Source organism: Buteo buteo, chromosome 10 (assembly GCF_964188355.1).
Source record: "Buteo buteo chromosome 10, bButBut1.hap1.1, whole genome shotgun sequence".
Lineage (NCBI taxonomy): Eukaryota > Metazoa > Chordata > Aves > Accipitriformes > Accipitridae > Buteo > Buteo buteo.
The window spans coordinates 43,297,454-43,307,866 of NC_134180.1; the positions used below are offsets into that span (position 1 = coordinate 43,297,454).

At 41.2% G+C, this 10,413-nt stretch overlaps 1 protein-coding gene across 3 annotated transcripts in view; it reads right to left on the reverse strand.

The window, feature by feature from the left end:
* WLS (Wnt ligand secretion mediator) overlaps positions 1-9,285 on the reverse strand; it is a 63,403-nt gene extending 54,118 nt beyond the window's left edge. For all 3 annotated transcript variants that reach the window (XM_075037354.1, XM_075037353.1, XM_075037350.1), the window contains exons 1-3: positions 6,739-9,285; positions 4,643-4,833; positions 2,048-2,221 (exon numbers count right to left, since the gene is read on the reverse strand). The gene's annotated coding sequence lies outside the window, so the exon portion shown is untranslated. The remainder of the gene's footprint in view (positions 1-2,047; positions 2,222-4,642; positions 4,834-6,738) is intronic.
* Positions 9,286-10,413: the final 1,128 nt, after the last annotated feature.

The window sequence follows — 10,413 nt, forward strand, 5'->3', positions numbered from 1 at the left end:
AAAACAGAATTTCCTGTAAAAAGCTCCTTAAGAATAGCTTCCCTGTTACATCACAGAAACCTCATTTCGGAAATTTAAGATCAGAAAAAGAACAACTCTGAAGTGGCGAGAAGATGGGCTGTCAATAAATTCTCTCATCCCTGGTTTCTGTGATGCAGTGGCCTAACCTTCAAAAATATCTCCATTCTAATTTTGTCTTAGAGAATTTGGTAACTCCTAAAAACAGATCGGAAGCTGGAAGAGCAAGGTGTACTTGAATGTGGATTCCTCCCGCACCTAACCTGGCAGAGGGAAGCGACACCGGAGCTACCAGCTGAGGCCAACCCATCCCCTGGAATGCAGCCGCCGGAGCCAGGCTGATGGATGCTGACAGCCCCGCTTTCATCTGGCAGTGTCCCCACCACCAGCTGCGCTGGGGAAAGAAAAAGTGCGCAGGAATTCACAGCATTCTCCCTCTGATTAATCCCCGGCTTTCCTGCTGCGCCTGAATGAATTGGGCTAGGGATTCGTAGCTCTGCTGGGGGAGATTTGCTGATTTCTTTGAGCCCCCTGGGGAGAAGTGATATAGAGAGCAAATAACCAGCCGGCAGTGCCGAAGTGATGTAATGGGCCAGGGCGTGAAAGCCCCTCGCTTCTGCTCTACCCACTTTACTGGTCTTTTCTCCGTATGCGACGGGGAGTGGGTGCAGAGGAAAACTTCATGCTGCTGCCGCATCCTGTAGCTTTACAAGCGATTTATAAAGCACACCCCGACTTCCCTAGCCACTTTCTATGCAGATTGGCCAAATTACAAGAAAAGGCATAAATAATGTTTAAGCCAAGCTCTTGGGAGCACAAAGACAGCTTCGTTGCAACCTGACAGGTGACCTGAAGTTGAAGATAGGTAAGTGCCAGGGTGCAAGGCCCTGTGGACTGTCCAGCTGCAGCCCTCAGCAACTGCCCCAAAGCCTCGGCCCTGGCTTCCTCCTTCTTTCCAGGCTGGACAATAGTTAAATATCAAATTAAAGTGTCATTTTTAAAATGAGACCTAACATAGGCAGAATGGTGGGAAGGCTCTAGAAGTGTCACGCTTCAGAAACTAACCCAAAGCTTAGAAGAGTCACTAAGGGATCCGACTGATTAACCAGGTACCTGGGGACAATGTGAAAAATGTGCATGTGGATTCTAACTATAGTTATACAGGCCTTGCTATAAAATAACATCACTGTACCATCCTGATGCTTGAAAAAATTGTAAGGTCTCAGACGCTCGTAATTAAGATGAAAAGACTTTGTAAGTATGCACAAAGCTTCGCATCTCTCATGTTTCCCCAAGTAAGTTTCTCTAAAAGAGAAAGGCATTTTCGTGCAGTGAGCCCTTGAGCCAGCTCCAGTTTCTATTTTCAAGATCCAGAGGAAGGAAACGTGACAGATGACCTGTTTTTCCCACCTGTGCGATTCACACATAGCTAGTAATCTCTGTCATTTATAAATCAGCAAATACGGCAAGATTTTGTAAATCCTTTTTTACTTTAGTTTTGTTATTGTTTTGTGCATGTTTTGAAATCTAGTATGATAACTCTGAGAATATTTAGATATTACATTTATACATATAAATGTAATGAACACAATAAATAATCATAAAGAAAACAGAAGCTGGCATCTGGATTATTTGGCCAATTATAAATATGAAACACAGTTCTGAATATTGCACTGAAAAATTTCACAGCAGATAACTTGTGATCATGTAGCAAGGAAAGAAATGAAAACACATCATTTCAAATACTGTTATAATTCAAATCCGTGTATAGACAAAGCAGACTCATTGGGTAAACCATTCTCTGTGGATTAATTACTCAGCCCAGCCAACAGCTTGCACTTTTGCCTTAGTCTTTTCCATGAAGGGGTGGAGGGTGAAACTGTTATTCTGAGCAGCTGTAACTAACCCCACACTGAGTAAGCTACCCGTTCTGCAGTGCAGCCAGCTCACAGGCTCCCATTTTCTCTTTTTTAAGATACTAGTATTGTTTTAGATTCAGATTACATAACCTTTTTCACTAATTTTATACCTTTACAAATGTTGCTCTTGAGTTCTGAAGAATCAGAATGCAGTTGAAGTTCTGGTACAAAAATTCCTGATGCGATAGCCACTCCTGCTGTATGTAATTATTACTCTGGCATTAATGAAGCTGTTAAATACTCTGCTGCTGTTCTGCTGAGACCAGGGGATAATGGTCAGAGACCTAAAAATGAGAAAGTTGGATTATATTTTCAAAGCTAAAAACATTAAAACTGGAAATGTCTTTGAGGTTTCTGTGGAAAAATTCACTCTGCTAACTGCATATCCCAGCCATGGTTTCTTGGCTTTCTATAATATCCTCTCTATGAACATTTCAAAGTTCCCTGTTTACAGTGATTCTCGGGTCACCAGTGTGGACTGGATTTACTGGAGGTGCACAGAGGACTACACACTCAGTAGCCCAGCTTCATCTGCCACAGGAAGGGCTCAGTGCCACCTGCCAGCAGAAAACCTGTTGCTCCCTCTCTTCTCTGTATCACGGGTACGTTCAGCCTTACTCAAAGCTGCTTCTCATCCCAGCGTCAAAACCAGAGAAAACCAAGACAACGTAATTAAGCAATGTGCTTACTGTCACAAAGCAGGGCCAGGTCTGGAACCAGCGAATTTCTGCTTCCAGTTACAGAGCTCATTCTCTGACAGTCCTGATTTTACAGTCTTGCTTATAAATATTGGATTAAAGTATCTTGCAAGGACAAAATTTAAATTTCCTTCCATTTCTTTAGCACTGCTCATTCAGTTATCCAGAATAGCTTCTTAAAAGTACCAGGTTGCTTCCAATTCGAAAGCCTGTGTTCCTTTTTTACTCTATTACTAACAATACCAGCTAAAAATTACTCCATTAGAATTGAGAACCCACTGTTAGGTGGTTTTTGTCATCTTAAATGATTGAATTGTGGTCATGAAGGATGAATACTGAAAAAAGGATCTTGTCAGACAAAATGGGCAAAATTTGAAGGCCTCTTTTATGCAACAGCGAGGCTGAGAGCTGCAAAGGAACCATAGGTGACCCTAGTTCAAAAAGATTTTGAATCAAAAGATCTATCCAGTGACTTAGAGGTTTCAAGAAGGCTTTATCCATTGCTGTGTTTTAACGGCTGTATTGAACAATCTCTGAGAATCTTACAGTCCTCACTCTCCAGCCCAGCTGAAGAGCTCCCCCGCAGCGTTGGCGCCTGCAGTTGTTGAATAAATGTTTCTCACACTACAGCTCAATTAAGTCAAGGATATCAGGGGGAAGATGATCCAAGTAATTCACTAGCCTGTGTAGTAGAGGTAACCCACAGGAGGCTGGAAAACTCATCAATCTTTTAAAATGTACCTTAAGACTTTACAGGGTGTTTTGACTCTGATTTTTCTTTTTTCATTCTTTTTCTGGCATTGTTAGCTGTTCACTGTTTCACAGTCAATGTTATGGAGCATACACATAATTTGTAGTGCACCAAACTAAGCTAAACATGTTACCAATAACTAAATTCTAACAAAGCAGCAGACCACAGTATAACATTGCAAGGGAGTACATTCAAACCAAGTATAAAACAATTCCAGTATGAAGATACAACAGCATTTGCTGCAAAGATTTACAAAAATATAAGCATCGCATAAAAGGATCTGTGATGACTATTAATTTTTTACCATGTTTCCATTTTAGTTGCAAATATTCACATAGGTGGTTACCAGCAGGAGAAAAGTAAGCTACTTGATGTGCAAGTCCATTGCTTCTTAAAGAGTGTGGTTTTCTAGCTCTGATGCTTGCCATAGATTTAAATGCTAAAGTGACTTTTCAGAACACTATTTCTCATGGTTGGTTGTGCACTCTGTTCTGTTACTGCAAAATGTTAATTCACATGTTACCAATTACTGGATCTTTCACAAAACAAGTAGCAGCAAGAAGAAACCCCTGTAGTTTTTATGATAATAGTAAGTAGAAGTCAAGATAACTTTTCATGCCAAGTGAGTCAGGAAAGCAGTAACCAGAGAAGGATTTTATGGCATCACTGCAATATCTTGCCTGGCAATAGCTTATGTAATTTTCTATGTATTGTGACTTAGTACTCAGTTCCTTGCTGAAACTTTGCACCAAAACTCAAGGCAGAGATATTCTACAAATCATGGCAAATTTCACGGAGTTCAAAGCTCAGACATGAGTTTTTTGTCTTCAAAAAAAGTCTTCCATGATTTCAAAGCAGTCCAGCTTTGCCAAGAACCAAGGACTCTGCCGTGGCAGAGTGGGACCCAGCATTTGGAAACTGGGGGCTGGAAATTGTGAATTAGGTGCACGTATATGCATGCACACACATGAAGGGAATGTACTAACCACACTTCTGATATAAATTTTGATCTTTCTTCTGAACAAAGATTGTGCATTACAAATAAAATTAACACTAGGGGATTGGAGAACTCATTTCAGCACATATGCATATATATACGTGTATCATATATATATATATGCACAAAGCATATATTTAGACATACATGCTTTTTATCTCAGTTGCAACAGGGTGATCGAACATCTAATTTGTCTTCTAATTAGGCCTTTTTAATGGTTAAATCCTCAACACTAAACGGGAATGAATAAACCCTTTACCTGGATGCATGCAAATGTTGGCATCGACCCTTCTGCCTTGGTTCCTCTTCCCTCCCAACAAGGCTGATGGCTCCATCCGCTGAAGGATGGACCAGGCTGCCCTGGGACTGCTGGATAACGGGGTGCCCCAGCCCGAGCACCCACAAGCAGCGTAAGGCTCTTCAGGCAGATTTAGTGTACCCACCAAGATCCTGAAAAAGTGCAAAAAAGAGGACAGAAAACTACTTGCAGGGCTTTTCTTCCTGATTGTGGTACCGTATCACTCTGTCCTCTTTATGTGGCATGCAAATCACAGTAAATGGTATTTTTATCCCTTTCTATGTTACATGGTTGCAAAAATTGCTGACAGAAACTGCCAACATGCTCCACTAATAACTATAATGCTGTTTCACTGGCATAAATTTCTTTTTACATTAACACAGACCATCTAATTTAGTGGCTTTTAATGATGCAACTACACTGACATTTACAGCAATGGAAACTTCTCTGATATGACCTCAGATTAGGGGACCAGATTCTAAGGGGATATGTAAAAAGAAGTGGTGTATGTTAAAAGCTGACAACTGGTTAAGAGTCTAAATGGAGACAACATATGCATCAAGAAGGTGTGGATATGCTGATTTGGAACCACACATTTAGACTCAATTCAAGTAACATTTTCCTGACAACAGAAAACAAATACGTCACATCTGCCACAAATGTGCTGTACGTAACAGCAGTTCCTACAGCATCAACATTATATTTACTTAGTGATTCATCCCCTTCCTCTGTATGTTTATCTAACTACCCTAACCACATCCAGTTACCAATTACTAGCTAGAAATGGCCTTACAAAACCATGTTCAAGGGACTCCAAACAGTCGAACACAGACTGAGGCTTTGGTGTCACCACTCATCACCAAACATTTGCACAGGAGAATAAAGCAATCAGCACTTTCCTAGAGTAATATACCAGCGAGCAACCTAACTATTTGCAATTGAATCTGCATCACCTCTAACCAATAAAAAGCTTCTGGATGACTTCAGAGGACTCTTGATTAGGACTTTAAAATGGAGGAAGCAACAGATCTTCATATAGCTGCTGCACATTGAAACTAAAACAGTTTTTCAGAAGCCATTCAGTGATTTCAGGTAACCATACAGGTAAAATCAACAAGTGATTTGCCATTTCAACCCATGAAAGTCAAATTTGTTTTTCTTCTGATTTGGTTATCACCACCAGTTACCTGGATTCTCAGAATTGAATTCTGTTCTCTTCAGCTCGTACCAGTGCAATTCAGGACACACTCTAGTCCTGCAGCAGGGAATTGTACACACTATTAGATTATGCCTTAACTAGAATATAATTCTGCTCTTTTTGTTCTTTGCATTTTTTTGCAGGAGTGAGACAAATCAGAAACTCAGATTTTTCAGTAATGTAAACAAGCGTACACACTCCTTGTCTTCTTCAAATGAGCTGTTTCCACAACTGTATTTATTATGTAATTATTCATGGTTTTGTAAGCTCTTTGTGGCAAGAGACAAATGCCAAATCCAATGGCCATGAACCGGACTGTCACTCTCATATCTCTCCCTCATATCCTTTAATCTCTCCCAGGAGTTTGGTCTCCCAACATTTTAGAATAGGAGCAGACTCTAAGGCAGAAGAGCTTCTATGTGTGAAAGGAGTTGCACACTACTTCACTCTTTAGTGAATTTCTTTTTAAAAATATTCCCAACACACGTGTAGGCCTACATAATAGTCTTTTTGCTTGAAAGATAAATTATGAAGTCCTAAAAACTCTCAGTTGCTGAAATTCAGAGCCCAAACCACATAACTTCTTCTTTCAGTCTCTCACTTTTCCACAGGACACGCCACCAACAGCAGATGACATTTCTCCGAATGAGAAAGAGAGAGGTGGCTACCTTCAAAAGCTAATTTCAACTCCATGAGAACAATCTCCTGATGCTCCCTCTGAGGTCAGTGGGGAAACGGGCACTTCCATATGCCTGTCACACTCCTCCCCTCTATCCTGGGACTACAGAGGAGGTTAGTCCTACCGCTGTCGGAGTACCCCAGGATTTAACCCTCTGGAGTACCTAGATCCTCTGCTTACCCATCTCTCCTTTCTGCGTGGCTCTAGTATCTCATGGCACTTGAGCTAATGCATCTGTCCTCAAGAAAACTAGCAGTGAAGTGGTAGGAGTAGCACAGCAAGCGCTCCTGGACTGCAAAGTAGCTTCCTCCTCTCACAGCAGCTTTCATGTGCTTTTCCTGGGGCCTGACTGAGAGTCTGGGAAGGCAAAACTAGAGTTAAAACCACTGTGATACTGTGTTTAATTATGTGATAAATAAATGTGAATAAGGGTTTGATGTTAATTTGTATTTTTTATACGTGTTGTAATACAGCTACTGTATCATAGAGCTGCAATGAACAAATGTGAAGAAAACTTCCATGACTCAACTGACCATCCTCAACTTTTCAGACAGTTTGTGAAGGCATACCTGGCTCTTCACATCTTTCTTTACATGGGGATTCATAAAACCTCAAATCATCCAAAAAAAAGAAGCTAAACAGTATGGGAGCTGCCCTTCATCTGATATACCCTCAGTGGAACTCACATTTACTTACATTAGCTGAGGATCTGGCTCCCAACCTCTCCTGCATTTAGTCTCACATCTTCAGACTAGCTCGTTTAACTCCTTGTGTTCTCTTGTACCTTCCAGCAACTAAAATAAGCTTCTTAATTGATATTTCATATCAATTCCAGATCCTACACTTAGCATACCTGCCAAGGCTCAGCTGTTCTTTTCGTGTAGATACAAATACATCAAGTGGGCAAAGAAAATTATTTTTTTTGTCAAATTTGTTTTGAATCAATTGAATCTATTTTAGAATGATGTAAGCCCTGAAAAATGCTGTGGGACTGTCTGAGTCTGTTAGCACTTTTAAGTAAACAAACAAAACCTGCTTTAATTTAGACAAATTTCCAGGCCACAATTGTCAGAACACCACTAAAAGCTCTTGGGTATTAAAAAACAAAATCTAAATAAGAAACAGAAGCTACATAAGGAGGAGGGCTCTGTGGGAACCTTCCTGCCTTTGGTCTGACAATCCAAAAAGTGTGTTCTGGTTTCCCCCAGCATCCGGTGCACTCCAGCAAGTTTCTAAATAAAGTTGAGTAAAAACTTCACTCAAAGCTTTAGTGTTCCTTAAATGGCATGTCTCATCTTTGCTGGCAGAGCTGCAGCTCATGTTAAAGTAAGCAACCACATTAACATTTTTCCTAAATGCTACTCTCTATATTCTAAATGCTCAGCTCAAAAGTCGCTAAAATAAGCACTTAAAATAACAACTTCAAACACTTGCACAAGGCTGCATCCATTCAGAAGAGCTATTTTTTCTTACCTCACTCGATTTCCCTTCAGTGTTCATTAAACAAAGGATGCTCCATGCCATGACAAGAGAGAAAGGCTAGATTTCAGCTTGAGGACTAACCTAAGTCAATTAGATTCTATTGGCGCCTAATTACAGGATTTGTTATTTATCCCAGGCTGCCTCCCAGTACAAAAAACTGGTGACTGATGCCTTCTCTTTATGATAAGCAGTCACTTAGATACATGTGCAGGCTGAAATGCAATGAAGAGTGTTTCTTTTTCCTTTACTCTGAGCAAGCAGTGCTCAGCTTTCCTGAGAATGTTTAATACCCTTTTAAGCCTGAGTAAAAGCAACCTGTATTACATATAGCACATTCTGACCGTGAACACAGATTCTATCTACTGGAAAACCTGTAAAATAATATAAGCCAATACATTAACTGCAAAAGTATTTAAAAAAAATTCTGCAAAAGTTCACATAAAATGAAATTGCTATGCAACGCTAGCGTTTTAGAGATAATGCATCTTATGAAAGTCTAACACTTAATTATGGAAAATGAAATAAGAAGCATGAAAATTATAATTGAAAAGTAGTCCCTCTGATACATTCACAGAACAGAGTACTAAAAAATCTTATGAATCCAGGGAAATGATATATGGGTCAACTTAAAAAAAAAAACCAGAAACAACAGGAAGCCCAAATCTCACTTTAAACACATACTGAAGCATTTGCATCAGCAACTGCTTCTTCAGCAAGCTGAGCACCCAGCATTTTCACTACCATCAACACCTCTTTGAAGTTCAGACCTCCTCAAATGTATTCTCCTGCTTTACATGAATTTCTGTCACCACTCTTTCCTTCCCCATTATCACCTGCACCACAGAGAGCACAAAAATTCACATAAAATCCCACAGGAAATGCAAAAGATCTATATAAAGCTGCAAAGTGGCTTCTGTCTCTCATCTTCAGCTCTTTGCAAGTTTCTCAAACTGTTGGGAGAAGAGACTTCTGGTTACATCATGGAATGAGGGAAGACGTGAACTGAAACAAGCAATGACCACCCCTATGAATGCCCCAAACCAGCCTGAACAGTGTAGCAGGCTGCTAACTTCATACACGGGCTATACCACGAACCTCTCCATGGCTGCACCAGTGCCTACAACATGCGTATGGACGGGGTTTTTGTTCAATAGTTTCATTATCAGTAACAAATGCCCACCACTCGCCTCATTCTGGCTGGTCCGGAATTAATGAGCATTTGAAAAGAGTGCAAATCAGATCTGCAACCCCATTTTTTAAAAAGGATTCTCTACAAGTGCAGACACCCCACCCCAGATTTAGCATGACCCTCTTCTAACCCTGGAGTGTCCGTGTTGCCCTTGAGTGCTACATTTGCCCTGAGAGAGCAGCCCTGCCCGCTCTTCCCTGGGCTCTCACTGCGTTCAGCACAGACCTTCATCTCCCAGCCACAGGGTTCGGGACAGCAGGCGAGACTCTGGAGGATCCCAGGAGGACAGCTGAAGCCACCCAGGGCAGCGGTGCTGCTTCCCACAGCCCCACCTGTGTTGAGTTTCTTGATACAAGGGAGCACAGTATCAAAGACAGTCGTATCTGCTTTAAGCATAAAAGCAAAAAAAAGATTATTTTAAATTGGTATAGCTCAGCAAATCTTAATTGTCAATAATTTTGTCAGCATTATTTTTCAATAACATATAGAACTTATTTACCTACAAATTCTTTCTCCTGCCTATGCTGGATACTTACATTCACGAACATATTAGTCATCGCTTAATTATCGCTACGAAGCCTTATTAATATGTATGGATAAAGAGCTCTCTGGCAGGAATGCATTTTAATGAAGTCGCTTAAAGGCAACGCGCAGTAATTTCTGGAAGGTTATGCCATGACTAACAATAGCAAACTGACTGAAGCAGCCCAGGGAGAGGATGAGGTATGGAAGGGAAAAAAAAAAAATCAAGTTAATTTTCATATTTTAATGATAAACTTAATTAGAAAGCGTTTAGGCATTTTGACTGAGCAGTTACAGCTTCGAACGGCTTACAACGGTTCTTCAGAGGAATGGCGTCGCTCAAAATGTCGCCCGCAAGTGCGCTGAAGAGGAGACGCGTTGCGGCCAGCCCGTATTTAACGGCGGGAAAAGCACCTGCGCGTTATTTCGGAGGCTACCGTCGGGTCCGCAGCGCTCAATATTGCCCCACAACACATAATTTACAAATCAGACACGCGCCCCGCGTACAGGATCGCACTTATTTCCTGGAGCGGCAACCCGCTCTGCTCCCTGTGCTGTTTTTTGTAACGTTTGCCCTTTCTGAGGTGAAGTTACCGTCCTTGCCCGCGCCCCCCAGCCCGCCCTTGAGGGCAGAGGCCCGGTGAGGAGAACCGGCCCCGGGG